This window comes from Balaenoptera physalus (assembly GCF_965194825.1).
Source record: "Balaenoptera physalus genome assembly, chromosome: 2".
Lineage (NCBI taxonomy): Eukaryota > Metazoa > Chordata > Mammalia > Artiodactyla > Balaenopteridae > Balaenoptera > Balaenoptera physalus.
In genome coordinates, this window is record NC_138883.1 from 149,509,448 (window position 1) to 149,521,737 (window position 12,290).

The 12,290-nt window shown below is 41.0% G+C and overlaps 1 protein-coding gene and 1 long non-coding RNA gene across 8 annotated transcripts in view; one reads left to right on the forward strand and one right to left on the reverse strand.

Annotated features, from left to right (window-relative positions):
• LOC309654633 overlaps positions 1 to 10,812 on the forward strand; it is a 49,213-nt gene extending 38,401 nt beyond the window's left edge. The window contains exon 2 of the long non-coding RNA XR_014260360.1: positions 3,653 to 10,812. This is a non-coding gene — a long non-coding RNA (uncharacterized lncRNA). The remainder of the gene's footprint in view (positions 1 to 3,652) is intronic.
• Positions 1 to 12,290, reverse strand: part of TJP1 (tight junction protein 1) — a 341,605-nt gene that overhangs the window by 284,878 nt on the left and 44,437 nt on the right. The window lies entirely within an intron of this gene.

The following is a 12,290-nucleotide window of genomic DNA, read 5'->3' on the forward strand; positions in this document are numbered from 1 at the left end:
CAGGCTGATTCCAGAGCCTGAGTGCCTAACTCACTGCTGTCCTGCTTTGGCACACTCAAACTATCCTACACCTCTGTGTACTCTTGTGAGAAGGAACATTGTCTTCCAAGAAGATTATTCTGACATATTGTCCAATGAATAATACATAGGAGTGACTGTTTCCCCTCATCCGCACCAACAGCAGGTATAATGCATTTTTAAAAACCTGTCACCCACCATTATTATTTCTATTTTTCATCTCCTACCTTAGAATGAAATTATGCATCTTTTCATGTGTTTATATTTGCACTTTGTATTTGTTTTTCTGTGAGATGCTTGCCTCTTTTTCTATTGGGATGTTTATTCTTTACTTTTCAGATTTAAAACACTTCTTTGTTTACTAGGAAGATGTAACCATTGATCATCGTGTATCACCAATATTTTGCCCAAATTTATCTTTTGTAGCTTTTATTGTACTTTTCTTTTTCTGTGCAAAGGAGCTTAATTTTTATGTCCTTGGATTTATCAATCTTTTCCTACTTGGCTTCTTGAGTCTGATGTCATCCTTGGAAGCTTCTTACCTATAAAGTATTATTTAAAATATTTGCCCCTGTTTCCTTCTTACAGATTCTCATTGTAGAACTCTCATCTTTAATCCATCTGAAATTAGTACACTAAATTTGCATATGCATGCGTATTTTGACACAGTAAGAATTGCAAATAGATCATGTATATTCTTAACATAATGCAGATTTCAGTTGAGGTCACTCTGTATTTTAAGATTTACAAAAAAATTGACCCAAATCCCCATTGCACACCTGGAGGGAAGCCCAAACCCCTTTCCAAGATTTCTGTGGGCCCCACAGTTTAGTCTGATTCTCTGCTCTGGCTGAATCACTGAGCTCCTTTGTTTCCCTCAATCCTCACCATATTCTGCTCTCTGTTCCTTCAGCCAGATGAGAAACTCAACCTATCTTTTTTCTTTGGTAGAAAGCCCCTCACATGCAGATCTTTCTATAGGGTCGAGGTGGTGCCACACCAACCGTAAATTGAATAGTAAAGTTCTTTGGTCAACTCACACAGTTGAGAATTTCTAACTGGCATATTTCTCCAAGAGTCTCAGGCTTCTACCCAGTTTGCTCAAACATATATACTATATTCTGCTTCCCTCCCATCTTTTTTTCTCCCTTCCCTGAACTTCTGCTTAGTTTTTGTGCCAAATAGTGTTACTATTTTCTTGCTGGGCATTCCAGGGCAAACCACTCCCTCAGGGCTTTGCCTTCCAATCAAAATATTTTTGAAAACAGAGAGACCATTCCATCATTAAACATACCTTGATACTATCTATTTAAAAATAAATTACTCTTTCTGCTACAGTATTTGAAAGTCTTTTCAAATAATGCAAATTTTTCAAATGGCTTCGTAGAATTAAGGTAATCGTAAGGCTTTCATTCTTAATTATTAATAAATGGAGTTCCTAAATCAAAGGATTTTTTCATTCTTAAATTAAGGCTTGCTTAGTAATACTGTGTGTTTCTTGTAATACATTTTCTTTAAGTATATGTCGGAGATTTGTAACTAAGTTCATAAGTAAGACTTTAAAATAGGGATGCTTTGTGAGTGTGCATATCTGTGTGAGAGCCACCTGCATCAGCTTTTAGAAGCCATAATGCAGTAACTTAGGAAATAAATTAGGAAGGCTCCCTTCCTCCTCTGTGCTTTAGAACAGTTTGAATGCCATTGGAGTCATCTTTTCCTAGCGTAGCTTTATTTATATAAAACAAAGTAGACTTCAGAAGAAAGAAAATTACCAGAGACAAAGAGGAAAAACACTTTTAACTATAGAGGAGCAATGATGAGAATTACATCTAACGTCTCAGAAACCATGTAAGCAAGAAGATACTGGAATGAAATATTTAAAGTACAGAAAGAAAAACAATACCAATCTAGAATTTCATATCCAGAAAAATTATCCTTCAAAAGTGAAGGAGGAAGAAAGACTTTCGCAGAAGAAAAAAAAATTGAGGTAATTTGTTGCCAGTAGACATGCTTTGCAAGAAATGTTAAAAAAAAGATCTTCAGAGATAAGGAAATTGATAGGTCAGAAACTTTGATCTACATAAAGAAAGAAAGGACATTATATATGTAAGCAAGCTACCAGATACACAGAAATAAAAACAGCGGGTTAGGTAAAATGAGGCCGTTAGATTGCTGACTCAGTGCTCTGGAAGTTACAATATGTCCTAGAACGCAACAGAGGAACATGTTCCGAATGAAGGAACAAGATAAAATCCCAGAAGAACTAAGTGAAATGGAGACAGGCAGTCTACCTGAGAAAGAGTTCAAGGTAATGATCATAAAGATGATCAAAGAACTCAAGAAAAAAACTCATGAACAGAGCGAGAAGTTAGAGGGTTTTAACAAAGAGTTAGAAAATATAAAGAGAGACAGTAAAAAACTCAGTCATTGCCCGGGGTTTGGGGGAAGAGGAGAGAGATTAATAGGTGGAGTACTGGACTTTTTGGGGTGGTGAAACTATTCTGTGTGATGCTGTAATGGTGCATACACAATATGAGTTTGTCAGAACATGTAGAACTGTACAAAACACAAAGAGTGAAAGCTAATGTAAACTATGGACATTACTTTTTTTAAAATGTTAAGTCCCTCCCCATTTAATAACTTTTTTTTCTTCCAGTGTATTTTGTCTTGTATTAATATGCCACTCTGGCCCTCTTACAGTCGCTGTTTGCATGATATATCTTTCCCAACCTTTTACTTTCAACCTCTTTGAATCTAAAGTGGATCATAGTTGTTGTTGTTGTTTTTTAAATCCAGCCTGACAATCTCTGACTTTTGATTGGAGTGTTTAATCCATTCACATTTAATGTTTTTATTTATCTAGTTGGAATGATCTCTGCCATCTGGACATTTGTTTTCTATACAACTCTCTATGTTTTGTTCCTCTATTCCTCCTCTACTGCCTCTTTTGTAATAAGTAGATATTTCCTTGTGTATCATTTTCATTCTTTTGTCGACTTTTGGACTGTTTTTGGTTTTAGTTATCTTCTTAGTAGTTGCTTTACATCTGAAGCAACTACTACTGAGGGGATTAGAATTGGTGTCAGGAGACCCGTCAGAGTTACCACGTGAATGCAAACTGCCGTCCACGCTCTCCTGCCTGCTGGAGCCACCAGCTTCTGGAAGTTGATATGGATCACTCTTCCTCTCTGGGGACTGGTTTTGCCTTTCAGTCCCAATTTGGTCTGTTGCCCAAGTCCTGGACTTCAGGCTGAGCCTGATGGACCTTTTGACCTGGCTCTTCTTGCAGTCACTGACTGTTATTCCAAGGCTTTCTGATTTTTGAGCAGCTCTACTCGCCTGCCAGAAATCAGTAAGGAAGCTCCTTTATAGGTGCAGAAGCGGGGATCTGAATCAGATAATACTGAAAGGTTCTTTCTAATTCTTTTATTCCCCGATTGCCTTAAAATAGTATTGGAAACATTTCTCACCTTCTGCTGTTCCCACGCATCATCTCTTTGAATCTGGTATGAAACAAGGTATCTGTTGCGTGCTTTTAACACCTTTTTGCCTGAGTTCAGATAAACTATTACTGAAGTTGTAACCCTTTTTGTATTATGAAACTACAGAATATCTTAAATATGTTTCCTGATAGATCTAGGGCAGCAAATCCCCTCTGGATATTTTTCTCTGAAATTACACTGAAAGAAAGAAACAGCTGTCAGGAGGATGCAGGCTAAACCATTAGATTGCTTACTCAGTGCTCTGGAAGTTACAATACATCCTAGAATGCAAGTCACTTGGCCTGACATTCAAGTACTCATTTTCTTTTTTTGAAGGTTAACGTAAATTCGTTGTGGGAGATTGAAAAGAGGACAGGGGAATAACTGGAAAATGCAAATGCATGGGCCAGTAACAACCAGTATTCTAGCTATACAGGCATGGTCAAACACACAGGTAATATGCAAAATATGATTCATGTCTAATTTATGATGCAGAAAGCCTTGTGTTAATAATGGTGTTCTTTACCCATTAAAGCTACTGAATTATATATTTCTTTGTTGCTTGGTCTTGTTTTCCCCTGAAAGACCCTATAAAACAGCTGTAATGAAAGCAGTATTTTACAAATACAAAACCAGTGCATTTTGTCCTTAAGCCATATTTAATTTCAACCTCTGTCATCTCATCTTGAAGTAGAGTCAAGAGGCTTACTGCCCGGGGTAGAGAGCATGTATGCGCCCTCTTTCGCATGATGCTAGGCTTGAAATCCAGGCTTTGTGCATTTGGTCGATTCACTGAATGGCCATTCAAAGGGCCTAGACCTGACTTGGAACTTAAACCATCTCCTAAAGTGAAGAGAGAAGAGGGTCCTTTTATCTATCTCTGCTGGGCCTCAGGGCTTTCTTCAACCTGGTGCAAGGAAACTCTCGCAGAAGAGATGTAAAGGGAAGCCCAGCTTCTCCCCTCTGAAAGATGGTGGTAGGAGAGAGCAAGAAGGGTCCGGCTACGTGGTCAGTCTGATGTTGGTGCCGAGTGGTCCTCACGAAGCTCCAGCAGGAAGGGGTGTAGAATGTACGGGCTCTGCAAGAGGCTACTGGGTGGGGTCCCCTGAGCTGACATGAAGGGGCCCAGCCTCCTGAAGAGCACAGAGCCCAGAGCTCAGAGAGAGAGTTTTCCAATCCCCATCAGCAAGGCCCTGAGCTGACAGCCGCCGGGCCACCCTGAGTCCTGGTGGTGGGGCGAGGCCAGGCTGCAGGGGCCCCGAAGGAGGTGCAGGGAAGATGCTGCAAGCTCTTGGAGGGGCTCAGCCAGCGAGATGGAAGAGAAGCTGGGTCCATTGGGGGCCATGACTCCCAGGTGGGAACATGCAGGTCCCCCCACGAATGAGCAGCCGCAGCCCTCAGCTCGGAAGCCAGCAGGGAGCCCGGTGCCCACACAGCCAGGAGTACCACCAGGACCCAGAGGAGGACCATCTCGCAAGAGGACACTCGAACAGATGGAAACAGGGGAGGCTGGCCAGTGCCCAAGCAACGGATTACAGAATCAATTGCCTCTAAGCTTTAAACCTCATGGGCCACTTAGTTGGGTTCTGTTGGTTTGTTTGCTCTGTTTCCCTGCAAACAGGTACTTGAGGAAGGCAGGAAATCTGTGTAAACACAACGAGAAACAACATTTTCTCCACACATCCCAGCTGTGGCAAGTGTCGCTGCAGGTAGGTTATAGTTTGAAGGAAGCACATGTGAGTGCACACGCACTCACACTTGCTGTAACTCAGAAGCGGAGCTTAAGGGAGTGAGTGTGAGGAGCAGAGCAAAGCACACACAGCCCTCTCCGTGTGGCTCTCCTGCCCCGAGCTTCCTTCCAGGGCTCACAGCTGCCTTCCTGCAGGAGGAGTCCTGGACATCCTTGCTCACTCTCTTATACTGGGGCTTGCGGCACCTTTCCAGAAGAACGTCCACACACCATGTTTTTTCTTCTTTTTAAAACCACTTTACTGATGTATGACTGATTTACAAAAAGCTGTATATTTAATATATGCAAGTTGATGAGTTTGGAGATAGGTATGCATCTGTGAAAACATCACCACAACCAAGTCCTTAACTCCTCTTTGTTCTTTTTGTAAAATTTTTTCATTTTATACTGGACTGTAGTTGATTTACAATGTTGTGTTAACTTCAGGTGTAGAGCAAAGTGATTCACTTATACATATACATGTATCTATTCGTTTTCAAGTTCTTTTCCCATTTAGGTTATTACAGAATATTGAGCAGAGTTCCCCATACACCATTTTAAGAGAGGATTCACCAACACAGGAAGCTCCTGGTCCTTGAAGGCAAGTCAGCATCAGCGTGGCCAGTTCTCCTCCAGAGGAAGAAAGCCCTGCTGTGCTCAAGGCCCTGAACCACTGCCCGCTTCCAGCGTTCCAGGAACCCTGTGTCAGGGAGCTGGTCAGCCGCTCGAGAATCAGCATCTTCAAACACATGATTATGGGTGTTACACACACATGATTTTACTTCCGTAACTAATTTTTATCAGATTAAATGTTTACCCATCTTAGAGTTGTCAGAGCGTAGCAATGGGTGACAGAGTGTCTCCTTCAGGGCATCGCAATGCGGTGAGGGGGTCTTGGGCGGTCTCAGCACAGTGAAATTGCTCCCCTGGGGAGCTGAAGATGTTTCCCATCTTCCTATCTTCCCGCAGACCATGCTAGGATGAACAAATCTTCTCCAGACTGAATCACACTGACCCTCCCAAACCCCTTCAGAAGTTTCCCAAATCTTGAACTTAATATGGAAGCTTGAAAAGCTACACATTATTTTCCCTTTATTGTATTGAATATACTTATCTCTGTATCCAGTATTTCATCTTTTTTTTTTTTTTTTTTTTTTTACTAGTCTCTGAAACAACAGTTGTGAAGGCCTCTTTTCTACCACACTGTGTTGATTTGGGTTTTCCTTACCTTCAAAAATGTCTCACTGCATCATCCTTCTCTAACCCTGCCCTGTCACTCCTTTTTTACCCTATTTTATTTCACTTATCTGCATCTATTTTTATCTCAGCTCAGACACCAGAAGAATTTCTAATATGCTCATTTTAAAGTTTGACATTATCTGTTGGGATCAGAGGTCAGAATCTGTTTGACGTTAGGAAAGCTTGCGATGGCCAGCAAACTGAGGACTGCGGGATTCTTCCTTTTGTGGAAGAAGAATGTGCTGGGAGGTTTTTTTGTTTTTGTTTTTGTTTTTTTGGCCGCACCATGCAACTTGTGGGATCCTAGTTTCCCAACCAGGGATCAAACCCCGGCCCCCTGCAGTGGAAGTTCAGAGTCCCAACCACTGGACCACTAGGGAATTCTCAAGAACGTGCTGGGAGTTTGATAGATCCTAAGCCCTGGAGTTGTTTGTGTTTGGAGTCGGGCACACTGGTCATAGCGCCATTTTTGGAGCAAGGTGACCCCAACAGTAGCACTGGAAAATGCCATCTCAAGGGGGACCCTGGACATTCCCTTTTCTGATTTTTCTTTCAGAATATCGATGGATCCAGACTCTGTAGGACTTCCTGAAGTCTTTCCTGTTGAGCTCATCCTCTGTTGAGCCACGACTTTATCAAATTATGGTACCACACATGGGCCTCTCTTCCCACTGGAAAATTCCAAAAGCAGCCAAAATTCTAAAAAGATAAGCTAAAACACATGGGAAAGGCCAACTGTTCCAAACTATAAATTAAAAAAGGTATTCAAAGAACTGATTGGCTGAGGTCTCAGGCATGGGCCCAGCATCTGTCTCCACTGGGGTTTGTCAGGTATCTTCGAGGGGCTCTCTTGGCATTTTGGGTGGGACAATTCTTTGTTCAGAGCTATCGCACACATTATCAGACGGTTAGCATCCTGGGCCTTCAGGCACCAAGTAGAATTTCCATGTTATCATGGCAACCATGATGACCCCTACACATTTCCGAATGCCCCCTTGGAGGTGGTCTCTCCTCCAACTGAGATCCGTTAGCTCTGTCCTAAAGAGTATGAATGAATGATTTCAGAGCACTTTGTTTAGTTAGAATTTCATGTTTGTAATCAATTCTCTAGATCAAAAGCTACATTTTTAAACTTCCAGTGAGTTAGTAGGACGACCAGATCCAGCCAGAATCGTGCTAGTCTCCCGCTGTCAGCCCTTAGTTGTTTAGAGCTTTTCTGCGTGAAGTGTGTCCCCACAGGAGCAGCTCATTAGAGCTTGTTAGAAATGCAAAAGCTACTGGATTAAAAACTGTATTTTAGACAAGATTGCCACTGAATCCATATGCACTTTAAATTTTGAGATGCAGTGCTTTAGAGAATACCCTGGACAGTCTTGTGACAGCTCTTGTAGTTAGACTTTTCCCCACTCAGTGGCACAAATGATTTTGATCCCAACCCCAAATGGTATTAAACGCTTCCCATTTGCACTTTGCCATTGTGATGGGAGCAGCAACGACTCTACCAAAGACCCACTGTGTTCCTCACTAGCTTGGGCTCCAACCACATCAACTAAGCTCTCTTATAATTGTGAGAAAGCCAGATTATCAGGTGATCTCAAATATTCCTCTTACCGTCTATCAGAGTTTTTTTCTTTCCCATTATGGTTTATCACAGGATACTGAATATAGTTCCCTGTGCTATACAGTAGGTTTTGTTGTTTATTTTACATACAGTAGTGTGTATCTGCTAATCCCCAACTCCCAATTTATCCCTCCCCTACCCCAGCAACCACAAGCCTGTTCTCTATGTCTGTGAGTCTGTTTCTGTTTTGTAAATAAGTTCATTTGTGTCATATTTTTAAATTTTTTATTTGTATTTATTTTTTTACAGATTAACTTTCAGACATTTTCTCAATTAAAAAAAAATTATTTATTTATTTATTTACTTACTTATTTTTGGCTGCATCGGGTCTTGGTTGCGGCATGCAGGATCTTTCCTTGCAGTGTGCGGGCTCTTCCTTGCAGCGCGTGAGCTTCTCTCTAGTTGTGGCATGTGGGCTCTCTAGTTGTGGCATGAGGGCTCCAGAGCGTGGGCTCTGTAGTTGTGGCATGCAGGCTTAGTTGCCCCATGGCATGTGAGATCTTAGTTCCCTGACCAGGGATCGAACCCACGTCCCCTGCATTGGAAGGCAGATTCTCAACCACTGGACCACCAGGGAAGTCCCTGTGTCATATTTTAGATTCCACATATCAGTGATATCATATGATATTTGTCTTCTGCTGGCCATCTGTATGTCTTCCTTGGAGAAGTGTCTATTTAGGTCTTCTGCCCATTTTTTTTTTTTAACATCTTTATTGGAGTATAACTGCTTTACAATCGTGTGTTAGTTTCTGCTTTATAACAAAGTGAATCAGCTATACATATACATATATCCCCATATCTTCCCCCCCCCAAAAAAAATGGTTCTGAAGAACCTTGGGGCAGGACAGGAATAAAGACGCAGATGTAGAGAATGGACTTGAGGACACGGGGAGGGGGAAGGGTAAGCTGGGATGAAGTTAGAGAGTGGCATGGACATATATACACTAACAAATGTAAAATAGATAGCTAGTGGGAAGCAGCCACATAGCACAGGGAGATCAGCTTGGTGCTTTGTGACCACCTAGAGGGGTGGGATAGGCAGGGTGGGAGGGAGATGCAAGAGGGAGGAGATATGGGGATATATGTATATGTATAGCTGCCCATTTTTTGATTGGGTTGTTTGGGTTTTTGTTTTGTTTTGTTTTGTGTTATTGAGCTGTGTGACCTGTTTGTATATTTTGCAAATTAATCCCTTGTTGGTAGCATCATTTGCAAATATTTTCTCCCATTCAGTAGGTTGTCTTTTCATTTTGTTTATGGTTTCCTTTGCTGTTCAAAAGCTTTTAAGCTTAATTAGGTCCCATATGTTTATTTTTGCTTTTATTTCCATTACTCTAGGAGAGGGATTTAAAAAGATACTGCTGTGATTTACGCCGAACAGTGTTATTCTACCTATGTTTTCTAGTAGGTTAATTTCTTTTTTTTTTTAACGCTATGATTTTTTTAAAATGTTAAAATCCATTTGTTTTATTTATTCTTTTATTTAATTTTTTATTTTATATTGGAGCATAGTTGATTAACAATGTTGTGTTAGTTTCAGGTGTACAGCAAAGTGATTCAGCTATGTATATATACATATATATGTTTTTGTTCAGATTCTTTTCCCATTTAGGTTATTACAGAACATTGAGCAGAGTTCCCTGTGCTATACAGTAGGTCCTTGTTGGTTATCTCTTTTAAATATAGTAGTGTGTACATGTCATTTCCTTTTGAGAGAGCTATGGAAGGGAATCTTCCTCACTTCCCTTGTTCATCCCTGTGTAGGGAAATGAAGATGACATGACACTACAGGCATGGCCCTGGAGGAACTGGAGTGCTTGGATTAAGCCAATCCTGAAGGCTGTTCTACTGAAGTCCTTCCAGGTGTAGGACGGAGGGTCTAGTCGACTAGGTTAGAGTCAGGAAGCAGTGACATGGGAGCTATACGTATAAATGTGAAGCCATTTCAAGTCCAACTCTGGTGTGGCTTGCAGGCTTTTGGTTTACAACAGTAAAATCATCTCTCTGATGTATAGTATGTTATGGTTTAAAAAGTAGTCTCACACTCAGGTCTTGCTTGAGAGTAACTGTGCAAGGCAAGGCGTATGCCTCACTGCACAAGTGAGGAGAGGAAAACACAGTGGGGGAAAGTGCGTGTCCAAGGCCACTCATCTTGTAAGAGGCAGAACTGGAATCTGACCTAAGTTTGCTTCTACATCAAGGTAGAAACCTGACTTTCCTTCAAACCCCAGGCTGCTCAGATCAAGGCATTTGTACCCACAAACGTGTAATGAGGGCCCAGGCTGCCCTCCAGAGCGGCGGGACCAGGAATCTCTAGATGGTCAGCAAGTAGGAAAGGGCAGGAAAAGCCCCACTGGGATACAACTGCTGTCACTAAGGCTGCTGCCACCATGACAGTATGACCTCTAACATTTGACCCTGCCCAGGTCCTCAAGATTCAGTGGCCCAGGAGCCAACATGTAGCCTCCAGGCTCCACTAGGGCAGGAGAAAACGACCTGGTGCCCCTCATCTGATGGAAGATTCCCCAAGATGGACATTAGGGTGCTATGCTAGGGACCCCTAAATGGCAAAGGTTCCCCCAATCTCTAAGGCTCCTGCCATCTCCAAAACTCTGGTGGCAAATGCAATGAATAACCTTTAGTCATCTCCTTCCTCTGGAAAGTTTTCTTTCTTTCTTTTTTAATTAAGACTTCAATTAATTTAAAGAGAATTTAATCCAAAAGATGAGAGTAGAGTTGATGATGGGGTCAGGGAGCTGACCGCAATCAAAAGTTAGGAAAAAGATACATGTGAGCAATAACATCGTTGGATTCAAATTTAGTCCCAGAGCTACAACCGAGTCTGGAGTGTGTCATTTGGACACATGCTATGTGTTGCACATACCCTTTTGTTTCTGCACGAGCCCAGGCACGCCACAGTGGTGTTGTTGCCTTTTCTTTTTAATCCTAGGTTCGTTTTTAGATCCTAAAGCACAAAACGGAATTCAAGAAGTGTGAATTTACTTGAACCAAACTGAAAAAAGGTTTTATCAGCCTCTGCAATATGCGGCTGCAGAATTCTCAACAGTTTTAATTATAACACACTAAATAAATACAGTAAGCAACTCTTTGCTCTGAGGTTGAAATCTCTATCTATTTTTATCTCCAAGCAGATAACAGACCAGAAGGGAAAGTTACGACATTGTGAGTAGATTATTGAATCTAAGCATCAACAACTTCTTTGACATTATTTTGTACTGCATGCTGAAGAAAATCATTTACCTGAAAATATTACTGTAAACAGACTAAGCAAAAAAAATTAAGACTTTTTAGAAGAAATTTTCTTCCCACAGGCAAAGAAAGAGTAAGCACATGAAAAACACTGCTGTGCACATTGTGCTCTCTCCATACAATGGAATATTATTCAGCCTTAAAAAGGAAGGAAATTCTGACACAAGTAACAACACGGATGCACCTGGAGAACATTATGCTGAGTAAAATAAGCCAGTCACAAAAACACACGTACTGTATTACTTCACTCATGTAAGGTCCCTAGAGCAGTCAAATTCACAGAGACAGAAGGTAGAATGGTGGCTGTCAGGAGCTGGGAAAGAAGGTTATGGGGAGTTACTCTTTAATGGGTGCAGAGTTTCAGTTTTGCAAGATGAAAAGAGTTCTGGACATGGATGATGCTGATGGTTGCACAACATTATGAATGCATTTAACACCACTGAACTGTACACTTTAGAAATGGTTAAGATGGAAATATAAAAAGGATCATACACCATGATCAAATAGGATTTATATCAGGGAGGCAAGGATGGTTCAATATCTGCAAATCAATCAGTGTGATACACAACATTAACAAAAGGAAGGATAAAAATCACATGATTATCTCAACTGATGCACAAAAAGTATTGACAAAATTGAACATCCATTCATGAAAAAAACTCTCATCAAAGTTGGTATAAACTGTCACTATTTGCAGATGACATGATACACTATATAGAAAGTCTCCACCAAAAAAACTATTAGAACCAATCAATGAATTCAGTAAAGTTGCAGGACACAAGATTAATATACAGAAATCTGTTGCTTTTCTATACACTAATAATGAAATATCAGAAAGAGAAAGCAAGAAAACAATTCCTTTTAAAATTGCATCAGAGAATAAAATACCTAAGAATAAATTTAACCAAGGAGGTAAAAGACCTATACTCTG